The sequence below is a fragment of the Pseudophryne corroboree genome, chromosome 9 (assembly GCF_028390025.1).
Source record: "Pseudophryne corroboree isolate aPseCor3 chromosome 9, aPseCor3.hap2, whole genome shotgun sequence".
Lineage (NCBI taxonomy): Eukaryota > Metazoa > Chordata > Amphibia > Anura > Myobatrachidae > Pseudophryne > Pseudophryne corroboree.
The window spans coordinates 25,795,988-25,821,879 of NC_086452.1; the positions used below are offsets into that span (position 1 = coordinate 25,795,988).

The 25,892-nt window shown below is 48.0% G+C and overlaps 1 long non-coding RNA gene across 2 annotated transcripts in view; it reads left to right on the forward strand.

Moving 5' to 3' along the window:
- Nucleotides 1-25,892, forward strand: part of LOC134956638 (uncharacterized) — a 66,914-nt gene that overhangs the window by 24,881 nt on the left and 16,141 nt on the right. The window contains exons 2-3 of one of the 2 annotated variants that reach the window (XR_010186042.1): nt 18,750-18,902; nt 21,530-21,778. This is a non-coding gene — a long non-coding RNA (uncharacterized LOC134956638). The remainder of the gene's footprint in view (nt 1-18,749; nt 18,903-21,529; nt 21,779-25,892) is intronic. The other variant, XR_010186043.1, reaches the window with a different exon arrangement.

Consider the following 25,892-nt stretch of genomic DNA (forward strand, 5'->3'; position numbering starts at 1 on the left):
CGAGGCTCGTACAGGACACATAACTGGGTACAAATTGATATTTTACTTTGTGCATGCTTGCCAGGAAGCAAACTGCTCGGCTGCCTAGTCACGTAAGATATTTATCTGGATTGCTGCACCTAATTCAAAGCTTATTAGAATTCTATAAGTGTGTCCTTGACATTCTTAACATTTCAGTAAAGGAATGTTTACTTCGCAGATTACATTATGCGACTATTTTAAATTCCAAACGTTACATGTAATCAGAAATTGCCTATATCCACTGAGAGTAATGCCGTCGCTAAGCATAAAAATAGATGTTGTGTTCTTTTCCTTTATAAAGTAACCGGTTGTCAGGAGTCGGCGCTCGGTCTTGTGATGTAAATACACACTGCAATGATATTACTGTAACAGTATGACAGTCTAACAATCATCCACTTCAGATCTTATTTTCTGCACCTCAAATCAGATTGTCTGTAGAATAACTCAGCTGCGGGAAAATTAAGATGAGAATATGGCAACATATAGTTTTGTTCAGTCTCGCTCTGACATCAAACAGTTGCTTTGTTTGAAATTGTCAGTAAATGTTTTGGGATCTATATTCTATGGCAGCTATGTTGGACAGTGCACCACATATATACTATATCCCTCCTCTCAGCCGCTTCACCTGGCTGTGCATTGGGAACCTACACAGCAGAGAGGTCAGGCGCTGCAATGGTATCTCTATGAGCCTGATTCAGAACTGGCCGCAGGTCTGGGGCAACACGCAGATTCCCCATCATCGGGAATCTGCGGCTGCGCAAGGTCAGTGCTGCACATGCGCAGGTCAGGTCTTGCGATCTCGACGCACTTCCCCTTTGCCACTACCTGATTAACAAGCGAAGGGGTGGGGAGGGGGCGGAAAGAGGACTGCATTCCCGGAAACTGGGGTGTGTCGCCCCTGTTTTCTGGAAGGGGAGAACCAGGGGTCTGCGTGTTACCATGTACACTTTCTGGCCTTACAGTCCCCGCTTCCCTCAGTTGAGTAAACTGTTTCTTACTCAGCAGGCCATCAGCGTGGAATATCTCTCAATGCTGGATTCCAGCTTGTAACGTTGGTTGCGGTGCTGAGATCGCAGCTTACATGCAGGAGGCGTTTCGTCTACTGAGATGTCTCCTACATGTCCCTCCTTCAGTTCGGATGGAAATACAGTGCTACTTGCGTGTGGTACAGGTTGAGTATCCCTTATCCAAAATGCTTGGGACCAGAGGTATTTTGGATATGGGATTTTTCCGTATTTTGGAATAATTACATACCATAATGAGATATCATGGTGATGGGACCTAAATCTAAGCACAGAATACATTTATGTTACATATACACCTTATACACACAGCCTGAAGGTAGTTTTAGCCAATATGTTTTATAACTTTGTGCATTAAAAAAAGTGTGTCTACATTCACACAATTCATTTATGTTTCATATACACCTTATACACACAGCCTGAAGGACATTTAATACAATATTTTTAATAACTTTGTGTATTAAACAAAGTTTGTGTACATTGAGCCATCAAAAAACAAAGGTTTCACTATATCACTCTCACTCAAAAAAGTCCGTATTTCGGAATATTTGGATATGGGATACTCAACCTGTATTGTATTTCCATCCATCTCAGAATCAGGCCATATAAACATTATAGAGAAAATCGGATTATATTCTGAATTAAAATCCCAATTTTAAAGACTGTATATGTAAGCGGTATATGCAGGATGTATATATAGAATGTATATGTAGGAGGTATATGTAGGATGTATATATAGAATGTATATGTAGGAGGTATATGTAGGATGTATATATAGAATGTATATGTAGAAGGTATATGTAGGATGTATATATAGAATGTATATGTAGGAGGTATATGTAGGATGTATATATAGAATGTATATGTAGGATGTATATATAGAATGTATATGTAGAAGGTATATGTAGGATGTATATATAGAATGTATATGTAGAAGGTATATGTAGGATGTATATATAGAAGGTATATGTAGGATGTATATATAGAATGTATATGTAGAAGGTATATGTAGGATGTATATATAGAATGTATATGTAGGAGGTATATGTAGGATGTATATATAGAATGTATATGTATATGTAGGAGGTATATATAGAATGTATATGTATATGTATATGTAGGAGGTATATGTAGGATGTATATATAGAATGTATATGTAGGAGGTATATGTAGGATGTATATATAGAATGTATATGTAGGAGGTATATGTAGTATGTATATGTAGTAGAGATCTGCGGCGGGCACTTTCGTGTTTTGTGCTTTGGTTTTGGTTCTGGTTCCATGCTCGTGTTTCGGATCTGGATTGGTTTTGCCAAAACCACCCTTTTGTGTTCTGGTTTTGGTTTTGGATCTGGATGATTTTTGAAAAAAACATAAAAACAGCTAAAATCACATAATTTGGGGATAATTTTTTGATCCTACAGTATTATTAACCTCAATAACATTCATTTCCACTCATTTCCAGTCTATTCTGACTACCTCACACCTCACAATATTGTTTTTAGGCCAAAAGGTTGCACTGAGGATTTGTCCGATATCACAAATCCCCAGGAGAGTCTAACTGGGGTAAGCCATTGTGCGATGATGTTCCTCAGTTTCCGTAAGAGGTTGTCAGCTGTGTGCCTCTTGCGGATAGTGGTGATACATAGCGTAGCCTGCCTAGGAACGAGTTGGCGTTTGTGAGATGCTGCTACTGGTGCCGCTGCTGTTGTTGCTGCTGGAGGCAATACATCTACCCAGTGGGCTGTCACAGTCATATAGTCCTTAGTCTGCCCTGTTCCACTTGTCCACATGTCCGTGGTTAAGTGGACAGTGGGTACAACTGCATTTTTTAGGACACTGAGGACACTTTTTCTGATGTCTCTGTACATTCTTGGTATTGCCTGCCTAGTGAAGTGGAATCTAGATGGGATTTGGTACAGGGGACACACTACCTCCATCAATTCTCTAAGTCCCACTGAACAAATGGCGGATAACGGATGCAAGTCTAACACCAACATAGCTGTCAAGGCCTCAGATATCCGCTTTGCAACAGGATGACTGCTGTCATATTTCATCTTCCTCACAAAGGACTGTTGAACAGTCAATTGCTCAGTTGAAGTAGTACAAGTGGTCTTCCGACTTCCCCTCTGTGATGATGATCGACTCCCAGCAGCAACAACAGCAGCGGCAGCAACAGCAGGCATACCACTCAAGGATCCCGGTTAGGCGAGGGCTGAGTCTTGCCAGGGACATGGCCTGCAGGACTACTGACGTTCCTTACTGAGGAGGAAGTTGACGTTGAGGGAGTTGGTGGTGTGGCTTGCAGGAGCTTGGGTACAAGAGGAAGAAGGGATTTATGTGTCAGTGGACTGCTTACGCTCTTACCCAAAGTTTCACAACTTGACACTGACTTCTGATAAATGCGCAGCAGGTGACGTATAAGGGAGGATGTTCCTAAGTGGTTAACATCCTTACCCCTACTTATTACAGATTGACAGAGACAACAAACAACTTGACACCTGTTGTGTCAAGTCGGGGGAGAAATAATTCCACACAGAAGAGGTGGCTTTTTTAGTATTTTGCCCAGGCATCATAATGGGCTTATTCATCCCATGGACAACAGGTGTCTCCCCCGTTGCCTGATTTAAACAAACCACATCACCATCAGAATCCTCATCGTCAACTTCCTTCTCAGCACCAGCAACACCCATATCCTCATCCTGGTGTACTTCAACAGTGACATCTTCAATTTGAATATCAGAAACTGAACTGTGGGTGATACTTTCAGCACTTGCAAAGGGCGTGCAAATGGTGGAAGGAGCCACCTCTTCCCGTCCAGTGTTGGGAAGGTCAGGCATCACTTGGACTCTCCTTGGGGATTTGTGATACCATCTTAGAACGCACAGTTCTTTGCTGTGCTTTTGCCAGCTTAACTCTTCTCATTTTTCTAGCAGGAGGATGAGGGCTTCCATCGTCATGGGAAGCTGAGCCACTAGTCATGAACATAGGCCAGGGCCTTAGCCGTTCCTTGCCACTCTGTGTCGTAAATGGCATATTGGCAAGTTTACGTTTCTTCTCAGACTATTTAAATTTATTTTTATTGCCTCTTTTTACTGAACTTTGGTTTATTGGATTTTACATGCCCTCTACTATCACATTGGGTATCGGCCTTGGCAGACAACGTTGATGGAATTTCATTGTCTATGTCATGACTAGTGGTAGCAGCATCAGCACTAGGAGGAAGTGGTTCTTGATCTTTCCCTATTTTATCCTCCAAATTTTTGTTCTCCATTATTTTTCAGGAGTTATATAACAATATGCGGCACAGGAGAGCGTACCTCTACACCACACAGGGCAAACCTTGTGAAAATTATTTGGATTAAATATTAATAACCCCTTTATTTGGAGTAAATAATATACACCACAGGACAGCACCACTGAACTTATATGGCAGCACCACTGGACTGCACTTATTCGGAAGTACCACTGGATATATACGCCAGTATCACTGGAATTCTATGACAGTATCACTGGAATTATACGGCAGTACCACTGGACTTATATGGCAGTACCACTGGACTGGATTTATATGGCAGTATAACTGGACTTATACGCCAGTACCACTGAAATTATACAGCAGTATCACTGGAATTATACGGCAGTATCACTGCAATTATACGGCAATACCACTGGACTTATACGGCACTACCACTGGACTGGATTTATATGGCAGTATCACTGGATTTATACGCCAGTACCACTGGAATTATATGGCAGTATCACTTGAATTATATGGCAGTACCACTGGATTTATACGGCAGTATCACTGGATTTATACGGCAGTACCACTGGACATATACAGCCGTATTACTGGAATTATATGGCAGTACCACTGGACATATACGGCAGTATCACTGGAATTATATGACAGTACCACTGATCATATACGGCAGTATCACTGGATTTATATGGCAGTACCGCTGGACATTTACGGCAGTATCACTGGATATATACGGCAGTATCACTGGACATATACGGCAGTAGAACTAAACATACAGAAGGGTCCATTTTTATCTTGGCCTTTAATAGGATTAACTGAGACTGGGCAATTGGCCTTAATCCCCTGCTATATTGTTCTCTGTACTGTATTGCAGCTGAGAACAATAGATGAAGGGTTTATGTAAATAAACCATGGTGTGCCTAGGTGCAGCAAACTAGCCAAGATAACCATGGACCCATCTGTATATAGCAGCACAGGGACACCACCACTGAACTGATGCAACACACCACAGCACCAATGGACTGGACATATACAGCAACACTGGACATATGGCAGCAGAGGACACCACCACTGTGACTGGACTGATGCAGCACAAGACACCACCACTGTACTGATACAGCACAACACAGCACCACTGGACTGATGCAGCACAACACAGCACCACTGGACTGGACATCTACAGCAACACTGGACATATGGCAGCAGAGGACACCACCACTATGACTGGACTGATGCAGCACAAGACACCACCACTGTACTGATACAGCACAACACAGCACCACTGGACTGATACAGCACAACACAGCACCAATGGCCTGGACTTATACAGCAGCACTGGACAAACGGCAGCAGAGGACACCACCACTGTGTCTGGACTGATGCAGCACAAGACATCACCACTGGACTGATACAGGACATTGAGGACGGAGACACGTCCTCTCGCTACACTCTCCAATGCTGGAGTGAAATGGTGGCGATGCGTGGCTCCTTATATGGAATCCAAACCCTGCGAGAATCTGACAGCGGGATGATGATGTTTTGCCTCGTTCTGGTTTCTGATTCAGGCGGGAAAACCCGAACTTGGCTTGGATCCGGGCTCGGGTAATGAAGTTCGGGGGGTTCGGTTCTCAGGGAACCAAACCCGCTCATCTCTAATATTTAGGATTTATATATAGAATGTATATGTAGGAGGTATTCTGTATGTAGGAGCTATATGTAGGAGGCAGGGCCGGACTGCCCATCTGGCACTTCTGGCAAATGCCAGTAGGGCCAATGGGCTGGTAGGTCGGTCCTGTCATTCAGAGAGTTGGGAAGGCCGAGCGCAGTACAGCCTCCGGCTCTCTGTTGTAGATGCTCCCCCGCCCCACTGCCCACCTCCATAGGAATGGAGGCGTGCCGCAAGTCCATGCCCTCTGCCTTGCAGCACGTCCCTGCCTGTTTCCATTGAAATGGAGGCATGCTGCCAGTCCATGCCCCTGTATGCTAAACATAAAACACAAGTCAAAAATAGTCTTGTATCAAGAAGGAAAATCTTAATTTAAGCTAGCTTGGAGTGAATCAAAAAGAGAAGGTTTATGAACAAATTGTGCCCCTTCGCCGTCCATGGCATAATCATGCCATGGCCACAAGGTTTATAACCAGATTGTGCACCTTCGCCGTCCGTGGCATAATCATGTCACCATGGCCACAAATTCACCAAAGCAGAAGAGGCCAGAATCAAAAAGAGCACAGAGATCTTCTCCATTTCATTATGAAAATGATCTTAATTAAATACTATAAGCAGGGGGGGGGGGGGGGGGGGGGGGGCTGCTTCCAATTTTGGGCAAGAGCAGCAAGTGCTGCTATACATATATAGCTCACTACATATCTTGAGGTGGTTGTAACAGATCTATTTATTAAAGATCAAAGTGATGTCTAAAGATTCCATGTGCTCCTTTCTCCGCTTTCTTTACCAGAAACATTTTGTGCGCTTACACCTGGTGTTATCTCTTATCATATCTTCTTGCAGTGATCAGTATGGAACTCTATGAAAATGAAAAAAAACACAAAACAGTTTAATGTCATTGAAACATCCCCTCATCCTGCAGAATAACCGTGTTATTTGCAATGGAGGCGTATGGGAAATTATTACCCCCCTGCTCCATTCCCTCTTTTTATCCTCACACAGAAGCTGACACTAGCACTCCCCCAACTAATGACGGCCAGAACGCAGTGTTTCTTTTTTTAAATTGTAAACAGGGGAAGGTTGACATATTCTTGACACATTGATTTTAAATTGCCGCATCCAGCATTCAGGCAACTAGTGCAGACTGTGGCCAATTATAGACTTTTCAGTTCTCTCACAGTGGTGAGAAGTAAAGAAAAGGAAATCAGGCTATTGACATCCAAAGGGGAGCGCAAACCGTCCTATTTTGCCTCTCCGAGAGTCAATCCCGCAGCCAGTGAGCATCCTTTCAATATTCCATAAATAAAATGCAAATTAAAACAGCAGTGCTTGATCTGAGACATCACACGTGTGTGGAGGAGGTAAAACGGCGACAATACACATTATGAGGGATAGGTTTACTGTACTTCTGAGTTTGTAAATGCCACCTAGCAGTCCTTCCATTACTGACAGCCCCGTGTGCAGGGAGGTGCCCGTCTAATGACTCCTCATTCCAAATACTGCGGCCTTTACAGAAGAATAAGTAAAATATCCTGCAGCATTCATCCTGGCAAAGAGGCAGTCACTAATATATAAACATAAATGGAGATCTGCCGCACCTGTCATCTGCCGTGTTATTTGAGATTACAGGGGAAAAAAACCCATCCACTTAATGCAAAGCAAAAGTGAAGCCTCGACCGTATGTGACAGGAAAGCCACTAAGTATGTATCTCATCCCCTCTCATGCTGTCAGGGGGGAGGTTCTGCCATAACTGAGCAGGCAGGGTGTGAGTGACATACGTCTAGCCTTGGAGGCAAGGCTACACTGGGCAGAAGAAACAGGGGGATAAGAAGTAACTGAAATTGAGGCATCAGGGCAGGGAAGACAAAGAGGACACACACAGCGCAGATATATGATAACTGGGCAGACATGAGCATAGGAAGGGGATGTTGTCGTAATGATGAGATTCTGCAGGGACTGGAGGGTTAGGGATAGGCTGTGGCACTGGGGCGGTAGGGGTAGGCACTAGGAGGAGGGCTAGGCTACAGGAGGGGAGGTTAGGGTTAGGCACTGGAGGATTAGTGTTAGGCACTGAGGGGAGGGTTAGTGTTAGGCTATGGGAGGCTTAGGGTTAGGCATTAGGGGAATGGTTAGGCTATGGGAGGGGAGGTTAGGGTTAGGCACTGGAGGGTTAGGGATAGGCATTAGGGAGAGGGTTAGGCTATGGGAAGGGGGGCTTAGTTTATGCACTAATGGAAGGGTTAAGGTTAGGCTATGGGATGAGGTTATGGTTAGGCATAGGAGCGTCAGGCACTAGGTCAAAGTTTAGGATTAGGCTATGGCGGGGGAAGGGGGTGTTTAGGCTGTTTCAGTTTAGGCTACCGGAGGAGAGGTTTAGGATTATGCACCGAGGGGAGGGTTGGGGTTAGGCTATGGGAGGGGAGTTTAGAGTTAGGCACTAGGAGGAGGGTTAGGCTATGGGAGGGTTAGAAATAGGCTGTTTGAGGTTAGGCTATGGGAGGAGATAGCTTTATGGGGAGGGTTAGAGTTAGGCTATGGGAGGGGAGTTTAGGGTTAGGCACTAGGAGGAGGGTTAGGCTATGGGATGGTTAGGAATAGGCAGTTTGAGGTTAGGCTATGGGAGGAGATGCTTAGAGTTAGGCTCTATGGGGAGGGTTAGGGTTAGGCTATGGAAGGGGAGGTTAAGGTTAGGCCATGGGAGAGTAAAGTTAGGTTTAGACACTAGAAGAAGGGTTAGGGTTAAATATGGGAGGGGAGGGTTAGACACTAGGAGGAGGGTAAGGGTTAGGCTATGGGAGGGGAGGGTTAGACACTTGGAGGAGGGTAAGAGTTAGGCTATGGGAGAGATTAGGGTTAGAAACTACTATAGAAGGGTTAGGCTATGGGAGTGGAGGGTTAGACACTGGGAGGAAGGTTATGCTTAGGCTATGGGAGGGGATGTTAGGGTTAGACACCCTAGGGCAAAGGGTAGGGTTACACTATGGAAGGGGTGGTTTGGGTTAGGCACTAGAGGTTTAGGTTACAGGAGGTAAGGGTTAGGCAGTGGGAGGTTAGCCTCCAGGAGGAGAGAGTTAGGGTCACGCACTGGAGGATTAGGCTACAGGAGGAGAGGGTTTGGCTATGGGAAGGGTGGTTTGGGTTAGACACTGGAGGTTTAGGCTACGGGAGGAAAGTGGAAGGCTGTTGGAGGTTAGGCTACAGGAGGAGAGGGTTAGGCTATGGGAATGGTGGTTTGGGTTAGACACTGGAGGTTTAAGCTATGGGAGGAAAGGGTAAGGCTGTTGGAGGTTAGGCTACAGGAGGAGAGGGTTAGGCTATAGGAATGGTGGTTTGGGTTAGGCGCTGGAGGTTTAGGCTATGGGAGGAAAGGGTAAGGCTGTGGGAGGTTAGGCTAAAGGAGGAGAGGGTTAGGGTTACACACTGGAGGATTAGGCTATGGGAGAAGGGGATTAGGCTACAGGAGGAGAGGGTTAGGGTTAGGCACTGCAGGGTTAGACTTAGACTACAGGAGGAAAGAGTTAGTGTTAAGCACTAGGGGTGGGTTAGGGTTAGGCCACGGTAGATGCAGAAGACCATGCCAGAAGAGAAGGTAGCAAAACACTGGAAACAAGAAAGCATTAGCACACCCCTAAGGTGACAGGGAAGGGATTCCTTAACAAGGGACGGTTGTGTCCCGATTCATATACTTCCCAGGAAGTACAGTATGGGTTCGGTTACATCAGCTTGCAGACTGACAGTATATCTGATTGGATCTATCAAATGGATATTATAATTAACATTTATATAGTGCAGGGCATCCAATTGTGCTTCAAAGCTAACATCTAATTACTTGTGTGCATTTATGAAAAGGGGAATTGCTGGTTTTGTTTTATGCGGGTCACAAATAACTTCTATTATTTGCCTGAAAGACGTATATGAATTAGTATACGGATATTTAACAGGGAATGCAGTGGCGCACCCAGGGGGGGTTTCCGAGTACCCAGAAACCCCCCTCCACTAAAAAAAAAAAAAATTTTTTTTTTTTAGCTGCATGAGTATTATTAATGACTGTCTAGCATCCTCTGCAGCCTGCTGTCTTCCTGGTGGCACTTGCAAGTGCAATAAAAGTTTACTTTATTTTAATTATAGTACATAAACATAGAAACATAGAATTTGACGGCAGATAAGAACCACTTGGCCCATCTAGTCTGCCCCTTTTTTATTTTATCCTTTAGGCAATCTCAACCCTTTTTTAACCTTAATTCTTTGTAAGGATATTCATATGCCTGTCCCAAGCATGTTTAAATTGCCCTACAGTCTTAGCCTCTACCACCTCTGATGGGAGGCTATTCCACTTATCCACTACCCTTTCTGTGAAGTAATTTTTCCTTAAATTTCCCCTGAACCTCCCCCCCTCCAGTCTCAATGTATGCCCTCAATGTATGCCTATATGCATACATACATACATACATACATACATACATATAAACACACACACACATATGATATATATATAAATGTGTATATATATGTGTACTGTATGTGTGTGTACATATATATATATATGTATGCTTGTTTAATATGCTATGTATATGTGTATATGTATGTGTATGTATATATATATATGTATATACTAGGTGCTTCATCGCGCCCTACGGGCGCTCTTCACACCGTCGCAAGGGGCCACGCCCCCTTAACCCTTGCATGCCTTTCTGGGGTTTAATATTTGTATTATATGGAGTATTACCTGCATTCCTTTGTTAGTGGTTAAATATTGCACAATGAAAGGGCGTGCGATGGTGAAGGAGGCGCAGCCCCTTGCGATGGCGTGAACAGCACCTGCAGGGCACGATGTACAGAATGTTGCGGGTGCGGGGGGGACTGCGGATGGTGTCTGTAGATGCTGCGGGTGGAGGAGAGGCAGAAGTGGGGGTGGGGCCCGGATGGGGAAGGTTCGGGAGGTGCTGCGCGTGGGAGAGGGGCAGAGGAGTGGGGGATGCAGATGGGGGAGGGGTCTGGAGGCACTGCAGGTGGGGGAGGGGCAGGGGTGCCACGGGTGGGAGAGGGGCAGGTGTGGGGATGTTGTGGATGGGTGAAGGGTTCCGGAGGTGCTGTGGGATGGGTGTGCCGGGGGTTGGGTAGGGGACCGCAGGCACCATGGGTAGGGTAGGGGCAGGTACGGGTGTTGCGGCGGATGGGAAAGGAGGTCCGGAGGTGCTGCAGGTGGTGGAGGGGCAGGTGCGGGGGTGCCATTGGTGGGGGAGGGGTGGGTGAGGGGGGGACCGCTGATGGAGGAGGGTGTCTGCAGATGCTGCGGGTGGAGGGGGGCAGGTGTGGGGGGAGACGTATAAGGGGGGTGAATGGTGGATGGGGCCTGGAGGTGCTGTGGGTGGTGAAGGGGTGGAGGAGTGGGAGCCACGGGTGGTGTAGGGGGTCTGGAGGCACAGCATGTGGGGGAGGGGTGGAGTGCCGCATGTGGTGGAGGGGAAGGTGCGGAGGTGTAGTGCATTGGGGAGAGGTCTGGAGGCGCTGCAGGTACTGTACATGCCATAAAAGGTAGTTGGAGGGTATGCAGTAACAGGGCCAGGACAGGGGTGACAGGGTCAGTACAGGGTTGACGGGGCCAGGACAGGGGTGACGGTGCCAGGACAGGGGTGACGGGGCCAGGACAGGGGTGACGGGGCCAGGACAGGGGTGACGGGGCCAGGACAGGGGTGACAGGGCCAGGACAGAAATGATAGGGACAGGATAGGGGTGACAGGGCCAGGGTAGGGGCGGCAGGACCAGGACAGGGGTGACGGGGCCAGTATAGGGTTGACAGGGCAAGCACAAGGGTGACAGGGCCAGGATAGGGGTAACAGGGCCAGCATAAGGGTGACAGGGCCAGGATAAGGGTGAAAGGGCCAGGATAAGGGTGAAAGGGCCAGAATAAGGGTGGCAGGGCAAGGCCAGGGGTAACAGGGACATGACAGAACACAGGGCATGGGAGAGATTGGTATTAGGGACAAAACAGTGGTGACAGACAGATGTGTCTTACCGGAGTCACTGCTGCTGGCTGCTGCTGTTCCATTCCAACCTGTTGGGATCTGCTGCTGCTGGATACTTGGCATGGCTGACTCTCTCAGGCTGGAGTCCTGCTTCCTCTGCCAGTCCGCATCCCTCCCCCCCTCCTCAGTCACACACCGCAGACCTCGCGCAGCTGCCGGGCACTATGGTAAGGTGAGACTGGAAATGACTGGTTAGCCCCCAGGAGATGCTGCGCTGGAGGGAGGAGGGGGTCATAGCATGCACATGGCGCGGACCTCGCGGCTTCCGGGCACTGTGGTAAGGGGAGACTGGGAGTGACTGGTTAGCTCCCAGGAGACGCTGCGGCTGGAGGGAGGAGTGGGTCAGAGCCTGCAAGCAGCTCGGATTTCTGCAGCGCTACCCGCCAGCTAAAGTGTGTGAATGAGCTGGGCGCACTCCACTGCGGGTGGCAGTGCTGCAGCTAGCGGTGGGGTTGCCGGGGCTGGAGATAACAGAGGCAGTATGGAACCTGCACAGCGGCAGGTGCCCCACTAAACTGCAGCTAAGAAGTGTAGAGTGTGTCAGAAAGTGACGCTCCTCCGCACCAGAGAGACCCTGCTGAGTATGCCGATGTGGGGGGTCAAGCACACAGTGAGCCGGTGCCCGTCTGTCTGTATGACATACCCCTCACACACCCCCATACCTCCCAAATGTCCCGATTTTCGCGGGACAGTCCCATTTTTGGGGGTCTGTCCCGATGTCCCACCCGCGAGTCGCAGTGTCCGGCGGTGGGGGGGGGCAGTTGGAAAGCTCCTGTACTCGCTGTTCTGCTTAGCAGAGCAGCGGTGAATAGTGGAGACAGAGGGAGAGGGGGCATCAGGGGGTACGGATTACGGGGGGGGGTTCCAGCAGCAGAGCCGGATTAAGGGGGGGGGGGGGTGGCCAGGGGATACGTACCGTTGGCCCCACAGTTTTAGGGGGCCCCCCGGCTGGAGTAGCTCTGTCCCAGCTCAGAAGCTCCCCCCGTCCTGCCAGCAACAGCGGCAGCATTGTGCTACAGTCAGCACACGCTGCTGCATATTGGCAGGTCTGTGGTGTTGCAGGGAGGCAGCAGTCTCCCTGCTTTCTTCTGCCTGTGCGGGTGTGTAGGGGGAGCGACCACGTCCTCTGGATTTAGCCCTAGCTGAGGGGCCAAAATCCCATTAAAAAAATAAAAATAAAAATCGGAATTTGCATAAGGGGGCGCGATTAGGCCACGCCCCCAACCCCACAGCAGGCACAGCAATGAGATAGGGCTTCCCTGTCTCAAGTACCCTGTGCCCCCCGGACTCATAATCAGCCCCTGGGGGCATGCCAGCAGCTCACAGAGCGCTGGGCAAGCCCCCTCACTGACGAAAACGGGGGCCCTCCCGTGAAGCCACGCCCCCTTTTCGCCGAGTGTGTTTCCCTCCTTCTGCCTGGAGAAAGCTCCTGCAGAAAGCTGGGAGGTATGCACCCCTGCCTGTGACATGCCCAATGCCCATGCTATCTGCTTCTGCTCCTAGTCTCCTGTAGATTTGGCCAGATCTCTGTGACTCATTTGAATAACTCCGCCCACTGTTGTGACTCCGCCCAGCGTTAGCAAATGAATCACAAGGTCACAGAATAGGGCTATTATATAGGAGATACATATATATGTGTAGATATATGTGTATATATATATATATATATATACACACACACACACACAGACACACTAGTTTTACGGACCCAGCATATACTGGGTCACCTCAGTCCCCACCCCCGTGATTGGCTCCGCCCAGTTCTGGAAACCCCCCCATGCAAATCCTGCGTTTGCCACTGGAATGGACCTGCTTTTGCTTCAATTGGGCATAGCTGGGCACACCAGGAGCTAGTCCAAATTGCAGTTCCATTGTTTTCCCTTGGACTATTGTTCGGTACGATGTATGTCACAGCAATGTGTAAAATTCAGGCATACTCTATAGCCTGGCAACCTAACCCACACATGAAACTCTCAGGACCCTTTGCCAACCATTAGACTTACTCCGGAGTCCGGCAATGTACTCTACCTGCTGCCTGTTGTGTAGCATGGATGGTGTAATGGTTAGCATTACAGCCTCATAGACAATGATGTCATGAGTTCAGTTCTTGGCTATTGCCCATCTGTGTAGAGTTTGTATGTTTTATGTGTGTTTGTATGGATTATATATATATAAAACTTTCTATCTGACATATACATATTTCATTGAGCTACTTGTTTATGCAGTTGTAAGCATTGTTATCCTTTATGCTAAGCAAGTTAAGTTTTACTGCATTTATTGGACCATTGAAACAAATAGAATTCTGAAACGATTGCACAGAATTGTTACAGAATATTCTACATGCGAAGTACTGGGCAAATGAGTAGTTGGATGAATCTGGTACCCAGCAAAGTGCCCGTGGAAGCTGCAATCGTCTCTCTGGTGCCACAGGCAATTGCTCTGTCTGTAAAGTAGAATAAAACGGATCCAGAATGTATTTATTGCTTCATTGTGTTGTCCAATCACTCGAGGCTGTGCAGGATGTCAGCCAATGAGATCTGGCTAACACAAGCCTGCACCTGCCTCTCTGGCTCTAAGCGCATTGCCGCCAATTGACATAAAATTGATACATCCTCCTAGTGGTGAACTCAGAGGTTTTGACAAAAAAACATAAAAGGTTTATTTGTTAACCAATTAATTCCTCAGGCGTGTAAATATCCTGTTTTCCTCTAACGAACTGAAAATGGTTTGTGATACAATCTCATCATCTAAACATGGCTATCTTTAAGCAAAGTAAGTTAATTGTACTAGAACGAAGAGAATATATTTTTGTCCAGAGCTGGTGTCTTAGTTTTGCGGTGTTGCGGTTTGCGGTGTTGAGGATGCAACAACCATGGAATGCAGTATTTAGGAAATGTTTTATTTAAATATGGAAAAAATCCTAAATAAATGCTACAGGGACATTTTTACAGCTTCCCGCATACACATTCCTATCTAGGCATCCAGACACACAAATTGGTAAGTAAAGATTTGGAACAGATGTTTGCACTGACCGGTCCTGCGGAGGGTGCACCTACTTTTGCAAAGCAGCACAAAAATTAGGTTTAATTTATAAAGATAGTTGAAATGAGATGCAGAGGTGGTGATGGTGCCAGTGGCGGAACAAGCAAGCGGTGGGCCCAGGTGCGACAAAATGCTTTGCCCCCCCCCCCATCCAAGTCCACCCCAGGGGCAGTGCGCGCCGTAGGCGCGCGCAAAAATACATAGTGGCGTGGCTTCGTGGGGAAGGGGTGTGGCCACAAAATAATACCAACACAGTAGTCTCCATTATTCAAATTACGCCGCACAGTAGCACCACTACACCAGGTAGAGACCCTTTTACACCTTACAGCGAACAGATTCCTCTTTTTACACATTACAGCAGACAGCGTGCCCTTTTTACACATAACGGCAGACCGCGTGCCCTTGTTACACATTACGGCAGACAGCGTGCCCTTTTTACACATTACGGCAGACAGCGTGCCCTTGTTACACATTACGGCAGACCGCGTGCTCTTGTTACACATTACGGCAGACAGCGTGCCCTTGTTACACATTACGGCAGACAGCGTGCCCTTGTTACACATTACGGCAGACAGCGTCCCCATTTTTACACATTACGGCAGACAGCGTGCCCTTGTTACACATTACGGCAGACAGCGTCCCCATTTTTACACATTACGGCAGGCAGATTCCCCATTTTTACACATAGCGTCAGGCAGTCCCCCTGTTTTACACATAGCGTCAGGCAGTCCCCCTTTTTTACACATTACGGCAGGCAGATTCCCCTTTTTACACATTGCGTCGGGCAGATTACCCCTTTTTACACATAGCGGCAGGCAGTCCCCCATTTTTACACATTGCGGCAGGCTGATTCCCCCTTTTTACACATTGCGGCAGGCAGTCCCCCCTTTTTACACATTGCGGCAGGCAGTCCCCCCTTTTTACACATTGCGGCAGGCAGTCCCCCCTTTTTACACATTGCTGCAGGCAGTCCCCCCTTTTTACACATTGCTGCAGGCAGTCCCCCCTTTTTACACATTGCGGCAGGTATGCCCCCCTTTTTACACATTGCGGCAGGTAGTCCCCCATTTTTACACAGTGCGGCAGGTAGTCCCCCATTTTTACACAGTGCGGCAGGTAGTCCCCCATTTTTACACATTGCGGCAGGCAGGCACAAGAAAGAAGGAAAGAAGGAAAGAAAGAAGGAAAGAAGGAAAGAAGGAAAGAAAGAAAGAAAGAAAGAAAGAAAGAAAGAAAGAAAGAAAGAAAGAAAGAAAGAAAGAAAGAAAGAAAGAAAGAAGAATTATACTTACCCTCTCCGCTGGCTCAGGCTCCTCGGTGCAGCGTCAGAGATGATTCCCGGGCTGGAGAGAAGGAGGAGGAGGGAGGCTGAGAAGGGAGCCGCAGCAGCGCTGTGTTACTGGTGGAGGCGCTGCTGCTGCTGCCCCTCTGCTTCACTATAGGCTGTTCTCGGAAGACAGCCTATAGGGAAGCAGAGGGGCAGCAGCAGCAGCGCCTCCACCAGTAACAAAGCGCTGCTGCGGCTCCCTTCTCAGCCTCCCTCCTCCTCCTTCCCCCGTCTGTAGTACCGCTGCTCCTCTCCTCTCTTCGCCGGGCGGCTGTGCGCTGCGGGCAGCGGTTGCCCGCAGCGCACAGCGGCATGTAATGAGTCAGTTTGACTCATTACATGCTTGGGCCCCTGGACAGAGGCGGGCCCCAGTGCAGTGCACTGCCTGCACTGCCGGTAGTTCCGCCTCTGGATGGTGCGTTTTGCACCTTGTCATTGCAGTTCAAGGGGTTAAAAGCAATTGGTAGCCACACTTTGCCAATGTTTAAAAAAACACCCAAGCACAAAAGTGACACATTTACAAAAGACTGTCCCCTAACTCTCATGTTTAATATAAGCCCTAAATGAGGCTGAGTCAGGCAGTACTTGAGAAGGATATTGAGAAAGCTTAATGTAATGATTGGGGTAATAGTTTGATGGGATGGTTTACATTTGAAGTTCTGAATTTTCTGACCCACCAATGCATATTCAGATTGCCAAGGCCTCTCCATACATCAGAAAGTGGGTGTTCACCTCAAAACGCGTTGTGTATATCTTCCAGTCTCAATGGTGTAAGTCCGAAATGATTTGCAGTGGACACCCAGTGCATTTTATAAATGATGTCCAGCGGAGGCAGTCTGAACCAATACTCATTCATCAACTCACTAGTACCTACTGATATCAAGCGGCTTTAGTATGAAATACTTACAATCAAAATCCCTACGGCTAAAATACCATCAACAATTGACCAACGGACAAAAAACCGACAAGGTCAAAATCCCGACAAGGTCAAAATCCCAACATTTAAATTTCAGACAAGGTCAAAATACCAACATTTAAAATGTCAACAATTCAAAAAGTCAACACGAGTTATTCATTGTTTTTTTGTTTTGTATGTCGACATAGGTCCACCTGTACACCGTATAAGTGTACTGCGTCCCCTCGCATGGCTTGCTGCGCTCGCCATGCTTCGGGCACACTATTATATTCCCCCTCCAGGTCCACTGGGACAGTAAGAAAAAATCATGAAAAACTCATGTCTTGACCTGTCGACATTTTAAATGTTGGTATTTTGACCTTGTCGGCAGAGGCGTATCTAGGGTAGGGCGAGTGGGGCACGTGCCCTGGGCACCTTGGCAGGCCCAGGAGAGGGGGGCGCCGCCGGCGACCAGGGCATCATGCCCCACTCGCCCCCGTCAACCCTAAATGTGAGGGGAGGAGAGCGCACCGTCTCTCCCTCCCCTCACCGCCGCTGAAAGCCCTAGCAGCGCTGCTGTGTCCGGTCTCCGGCGCTAGGCAATCAGAGCTTGCGGACCGGCTCCTGATTGGCTGCCGGTCCGCGAGCTCTGATTGGCTAGCGAACCGGCGCCAGACAGCCACCGGAGACCTGGAGCGGTGAGGGAGAGGCGCTGCGCTGCGCTCTCCTCCCCTCACATAGAGCAAGCAGTGAGTGACGGGGGGGCGGGGTTGGCGGCGGGCTTGGCGGCACAGTGGGGCATGTATCTGGCACCAAATGGGGCATATGTAACTGGCACTGAGTGGGGCCTGGCACTGTGGGGCATGTAACTGGCACTATGGGGCATGTAACTGGCACTGTGGGGCATGTAACTTGCACTGTGGGGCAATGTAACTGGCACTGTTGGGCAATGTAACTGGCACTGTGGGGCATTGTATCTGGCACTGTGGAGCAATGTAACTGGCACTGTGGGTCATTGTATCTGGCACTGTGGGGCAATGTAACTGGCACTGTGGGTCATGTATCCGGCACTATGGGGCATTGTATCTGGCACTGTGGGACAATGTAACTGGCACTGTGGGGCTTGTATCTGGCACTGTGGGGCATTGTATCTGGCACTGTGGAGCAATGTAACTGGCACTGTGGGTCATTGTATCTGGCACTGTGGGGCAATGTAACTGGCACTGTGGGCCATTTTCAGTGGCCACACCCCTTCTGGAGCGTGGCCACACCCCTTCTGGTGTGTGGCCATGCCAATTGTTTTGCCGCGCGCGCCCGCACGTACTTCTTTTGCTATTTTTTTTTTTGGGGGGGGGGGGGCACCATTTTACATCTTGCCCTGGGCTCCAAAAACCCTAGTTACACCTCTGCTTGTCAGTATTTTAAATGTTGGTATTTTGACCATGTCTGTATTTGACCTTGTCTGTATTTTGACCATTTGATTGTAGGTAAATTGACCGCATCCCACATCACGCAAGCGCAAGGCACAGGATCTCATACCTCAATGATGACACTAGTTCCAATTGATTTCATAGGTTAAAGATTAATCCAGATCAGGAAATGGCTGTTTGCTGGTGGCAGGTGCTCATTACTGTTAAAATGTACGGAAATCCCAAATTCAGGAAATGCCTCCATTATTCTACCTCATGTTTACAGTAATGCCCAGTGGCGGCTCAAGGGGTGGGGCTGCAGGTCAGTTCAAATTTCAAATAGGGGTTGTCAAACCAACTACCACCAACTGTCACCAACTGACTCACTGGCAGTGGGTGTGGCTCCCCTATTTGAAATTTGAACTGATCCGGAGCCCCACATCTAGAGCTGCCCCTGGACTAATGCCTCAACATTGCTGCTCCATTTTCCTATCAATGTATACACAACTGCACCTTCTATTCTCAATGTAATATTTTCCTAACGCTTCTATTGCCATGTCCCACTTGACTGAAATCTCACGCGTGAAGAAACACTCGGCTGCAATATACCAATATGGCCGATTAACAATCAATGCGTTGCTGATTCACAGCTGCCTCGTTAGTAAGGCGCCTGCACGTCTCCTCTCCCTTCTCCCAGCCTTTATATCCTATACATAAATGATTTGTCTCTCCACATTGTTTTTGCCTTCTTGAGTTGTTGCCGCCGCGGTAACACTAGACGGAACGCTCCGTGTCTTTAATGCCTGTGGTACTGGATCACAAGTCTTAACCTGATTAACTTTTACAGTTGCCCACGATGTAAAACATATTTCCCTTCTCAGTCTTCCCTGCCTGAAGCTTTTCAATTATTCCGAAAGCCATTATTTTTATTTTCTAAGCAGCCAACCACATCCCAGTGTCTCCCGGTGTCGAGTTTGATTACATACGATTTCGGTGGATACAGAGTGCCCTATACAAGTTCAGCTTCTCACACAGAGATAAGAAAGCGAAATGAACTCAATTATTAATGAGCCTGCGCCTGTTGTTACTTGATTGTATGCAGAACTTTCATCAGCGTCTTTGGCCAGTTTTCATTGTAAAAAATAATGTTCTGATTTAAGGGGGGTTTGTCAGAGTTGGTCGCAGATTTTGCTATGGCAGCAAAATCTGCAACCAAACTACTCCCAGCGCATTGAACAGAGGTAGACCCACTACCTACGCAGCATGGCGCCATGCTTTCATTCCCGGGAGACACAGATGGCATCATTGGGCTAACCCTAAAACAGCCATGACACGCCTGTGTCATGTCCCCCCCCAATGCCACGTCACCGCCCCCGGGCGCCCTTCGCCTGTCAATCACTATGCAATTGCATCCACCGGGATGCGATCACATGGTGAAGGGCCGTCTTATTAGCAGTGTAGGCCCCTGGGCAAAGAAATGCCCTGGGGCCCCTACCCATCCTCCAGCGGTAGGGGTGGGGTGGGGGTTGCTATCGGGAGCAGCTTTGATGTCCCGCGGGCGGTAGGGGGTGTTCTATCTTCCGCTCAGTATAAAGGACCTGGAGCAGTAATTTCTGCCAATTACTCCTTTACTGCACAGATGGTGGTAAATGGGGCGGGAGGGAGAACCCTAAACTGCAGAAAGGGGCATTAGGCTGAATGAAGGGGCCCTGGTACATTACTTCCAGGGTGGTAGGTGGCATTTACTACGAAGGTGGAGGGGTGGTAGTGGAGTGGGCTTAATATTCATCATTTTCCAGTGAGAGGGCAGCTTGCTTAATTGCAGATAGCTTATCTACAATTTCTGGATATAGATTTCTTAGCTTTCAATGGGATATAACACTAGAGAGTCCCACCTATCAGGAGATACTGTGGACACCTTTCAGGAGATACTGGGGACACCTTTCAGGAGGTACTGGGGACACCTGTCAGGAGGTACTGGGGACACCTTTCAGGAGGTACTGGGGTCACCTTTCAGGAGGTACTGGGGTCACCTTTCAGGAGGTACTGGGGACACCTTTCAGGAGGTACTGGGGACACCTTTCAGGAGGTACTGGGGACACCTTTCAGGAGGTACTGGGGACACCTGTCAGGAGGTACTGGGGACACCTTTCAGGAGGTACTGGGGTCACCTTTCAGGAGGTACTGGGGTCACCTTTCAGGAGGTACTGGGGACACCTTTCAGGAGGTACTGGGGACTTTGGGATCAGAGTTCAGGAGCCAGAGCAATCCACCAACGAAAATCTAAAACTGCATACCAGGCGTGTGGAGCTGGAGCAGGGACCAGCTGCTGGAAGGCTGAGATCTCTGGTTCTGGGCATAGTAGAGACAACCTGCCAGTGTCCACCGAAAGGGGAGAGTCCCAGCTTTTGGTATATACCCTCAGAATATACACTCTAAGTCAGACAGAACCCAAGATATCTGCTGGGAAGAGCAGTTAACAGGCTCAGATAGAGACCACTGAAGTCAGGTATCTCCGATTCTCCAGGGCCGATTTTAAAAAATCTGGTACCCCTGGAAAGAGGGGACCCTCAGCTGTCAGCCTAGGGCCCTTATACTCCTGGGGCCCTTGGGCATCTGCCTATTGAGCCAATATGAAAAGACGGCTTTGCGTGCATGCACACTACAGCCATTGCACGTGCGCAGACCCTCAAGCCGGCCCGTGAGTGCTAATGCAGGGGCTGCGTCCCACTCTGAAGAAGGCCCTAGATACTATGATCATGTACAATGTGGGTATGGACATATTTTTACACTGTGGGTATTGCTGCTGGATTTGCAAATTGGGTTATTTCTAAATTATTCTAAAATGTACATTACAGGTCTACAGATCTAGAAGAAGAAGGTTTGCTGCCAGATGCAAAAATGGTGAAATCTCCAGGGACAAAAGTAGCAGCTCCACCACCAGGATTAGGAGTGAGAAGGGAAAATGAATTTCTGGATTATTCTTATCTTCTATTTAAATGCTACAATGTGTCGGTAGAATCATACAGGGAATTAGCACAGAAAGACTGGAAGATACAGTAACAGAGTACAGTAAATAAGGATGAATACTACAGTATACACAACAGGTAACCATAGCATAGTAAAAAGAGGATAGGAAAAAGCAGATATGTACGGAGCAAAGGGCAAACACATAAAGCTAGTGGGGAACTGTCTCAAGCCTTGGAGAGAGAACTTGCCAAAAGCACCCAATCATTCTTTCATATCAAAGACTGTGCTTCTCCACTTTGGGGTATATTCAATAACTGTCGGAAGCTGCCGTCTTGTCGGAAAGATGTCAGCTTCCGACAGTTTTAGGTCGGAAGGGGTTCCGACCTATTCATTAGTGCCCCGTTTATTCCGACAAGGTGGGAAACCCGACTTGTCGGAATGCTGTCGGAAGGCACGTTGATCGGCGGCTTCAGCCGCCGATCAGCATGCATTGTCGGAAGGGGGCCAAACCTGACAAAAAAGTCGGATTGAGATGAGGAGACCAGTGGTGCTGCGGGCGGCAAGGGGAGCAGAGATCGGCGGCCGGCAGGAGGAGCAGGCTGCGGGGGGACATGTCTACAGCGGCGGGAGAGGCGCTGCAGGGAGATAGGTGCCTAGCCGTCCCCCGGCCAGGCACCTCTCTCCCTGCAGCGCCTCCCCCTGCCACCGCAGACATGTCCCCCCACAGCCAGCTAATGCCGCTGGCCGCCGATCTCTGCTTCCCCCGCCGCAGACATGTCCCCCGCAGCTTGCTCCCCCTGCCGCCATCCCTCTCACGCCCGCCGCCGCCATCTGCACCGCTGCTGTCAGTGCATCAGCAGCCGCTGACAGCAGTGGCAGCACAGGACCTGTGTACGCCCAAATCCGATGGTTGGATTTGGCCGTCCATTGAATAAGGGTTGTCGGGTCCATTCCGAGAACTGCATGTCGGAATGAACCCGACTCTTATTGAATATACCCCATTAGCTCTCTCCTCTCTCCGTGTCTTGATACATCTCCCCCTAGTTACCAAAAATAATACTCATAGCAAGAATATTCTGCATGTGACATACACCTACAAGAACATGGGCTATACGTGGCCTGTTGTTCGCACTGACCACACAACTGGTTCTGTATGTAGTATAGTATCGAACATGCTTTTAGTTGGTTTAGGTCCTTGCATTTGTTGTCTACATATCAGAATGGGCACTATGATAGATAAGACCTAGATAAATGTATATAATATGTCAGTATTAGGGCTGTTAGGGACTCACCTGATGAGGACACCGTGACGTGGTAGGTGGACCCACAATTTTGGTCAAAACTTGTGCTAAGAACCTCAATTTTACTCCATGTTAAATTGTAGAGTTTATTATAGATGTTCTGACTACCAGCGTTCTCAGTGCTTAGAGCGTGCACCTTTATTATTACACTGCAATTTAGTTTGGACATGCCCCCCCAAAAATCTTAGGGCCTGATCCTAAATGCACGCAAAAGCGCAGGCAGCAGCATCTACTGGCGGTCTCCCATCTGCAATATTATACAAACTCCTTCCCTCGTGTACATCTGTGTGGCCTAACGTGCAGGGACTGCACGATGTAATAATAGCGGTTGTTACATCCTTATACGCCACCAGCTGTCACACTGTGGACACTTGCACCAGTCTCCCTGTCACTGCCCGGAAATGCCATTACTTTCCGCCACATTTCTGATACTGCCTGCCCCGATTGCAGCAGCACCTTTGTGCGTGCACTCTGTGTAACGCCTGCGTCATTGGGGTTTTCAGAAATTTTCAAGTATGCAAAAAATGTCTCAGCTACATCAAGGTCGTCATTGCGTAAAGATTGTATGCGGCTCAGAATCAGGCTGTTAATCTCTCTGCACCTTTTAAAACCGCCCTACTCGCATTGCAACATCGTTTTCCCAGGTGCAAAGTGGCTCATTTTATTTTGTAATTTAGCCCGTGGAGCTTACAATCTATATGATCTACCACATAGACACTCGGGTTTCTTTTTCTTTTTTTGCCAGATGCCAATTAACCTACCAGTATGCATGTTTGATGTGGGATGAAACCAGTGCACACCCACAGGGAAATCAGAGAACATATAAACCCCACACATATAGGGTTTTTACTGAGGAATTACACTCTTGACCTCCAATGCTAACTACTATGCCAATCACACTGTAATCATTTACTAGTTCGACTACTTTGATGGCATAAGTGCAAACTACCTTTTTCTACTACTTTATACTTTTATTATTTTATTTGTTTAACTCTCTTTTGTCGCGTATAAAAAAATAATCCTATTGTCTCCTCTCCTGTTAGATCCAACCTGACAGTCGTGTGAACATCCTCTCACAATACAATATCTTGCTGTGTGGCTCCGTAGCAGGGCGGGAACATGATATTATATGACTGGGTTTAAAATTATTTATATTAGAGCACAAGGGGGAGACGTATCAAGTCTCAATGGGAAATAAAGTGGAGCAGTTGCCCAAAGGAACCAATCAACTTCTAATTGTCATTTATCTAGCACAGTCTTTGAAGTGACAGCTAACAGATAATTGGTTGCTCGGGGCCACTGATACACTATCTCTCTCCAGGCTTAATACATAACCCCTCAAGTGAAGAATATACACAGCTTCCATAGGTTTGCCTATAGCTTTTACCAGAAAAATGCAATGCCTGAGGATATTTGCACATTCACCATTAAATCAGCTCCACTGAGTCTACAGTATGCCTAACTTATACATCATCTCTACTAGAATCTTAGGAGAGATGTACTAAGCAGTGATAAAAGTAGAGAAGTGAGCCAGTGGAGAAGTTGCCTATGGCAACCAATTAGCATTGACGTAACATTTATAATTTGCATGCTATAAAAGTACACAGAGCAGCTGATTGGTTGTCATGTGCAACTTGTCCACTGGCTCACTTCTCCACTTTTATCACTGCTTGGTACATATCCCCCTAAGCGCAGAACATTTCTCAGGCCACTGCGCCTTTTTAGAGACTATTCTGCATTTCACATCGCACTTTAGTGGACTATGGGCCCAGGGTTGGACTGGCCCACAGGGGTACAGGGGAAACCACCGGTGGGCCCTACTGCCTGAGGGTCCACCCCCTCCTCTAGCGATAAGGTTCCAGACTGTGCTGTTACTAATCTAGTACATTATCATACATGCGCTACAGTAGTTACTGTATATATTTATCTAGGGGACCAACACTTGCATAATGGTTAGGCAAACCAATGAGGTGGCAGGCCACACCCCCTCCAGAGACTGGCCACACCCCTAAACATGGGCCCCTACCACTGCATTCTCCCGGTGGGCCCTACATGCCCCAATCGGACACTGTATGGGCCTAATTCAGACCTGACCGCTGTTGTGCGAAATCGCACAGCGGACGATTATCGACTGACTGCGCATGCGTATGCACCACATGCGCTGGTGCAACGCCAAACAGCGACAGAATGGTGCGAAAATTTCGATCGCTAGGCGTACACAAGGTGATTGACAGGAAGAGGACGCTTGGAGGTGGTAACTGGCGTTTTCTGGGAGTGTCAGGGAAAACGCAGGCATTCCCAAGCGTTTTCAGGGCGGGCGTGTGACGTCAGCTCCGGCCCCGATCAGCCTGTGTGTATCGTACTGTAGGAGTAAGTCCTGGGCTACGCGCAGGCTGCACAGACTGGAAACATCATTAGATGGTGACTGAGTTGCGAATGGATTTGCAGATGTCCGCTGTCTGGTGAACACATGCATTCGCACACTTGCACGGGCCGGGTTTTCACTCTCTCTGATCGCAGACTGCTGCAAAAATGCACAGCAGCGATCAGGTCTGAAGGATGAGCGCCTGAAATTTTTCGGGTTTTGTGTTTTGGTTTTGGGTTCGGTTCCGCGGCCGTGTTTTGGGTTCGACCGCGTTTTGGCAAAACCTCACCGAATTTTTTTTGTCGGATTCGGGTGTGTTTTGGATTCGGGTGTTTTTTTTCAAAAAACCCTAAAAAACAGCTTAAATCATAGAATTTGGGGGTCATTTTGATCCCAAAGTATTATTAACCTCAAAAACCATAATTTCCACTCATTTTCAGTCTATTCTGAATACCTCACACCTCACAATATTATTTTTAGTCCTAAAATTTGCACCTAGGTCGCTGGATGACTAAGCTAAGCGACCCTAGTGGCCGACACAAACACCGTGCCCATCTAGGAGTGGCACTGCAGTGTCACGCAGGA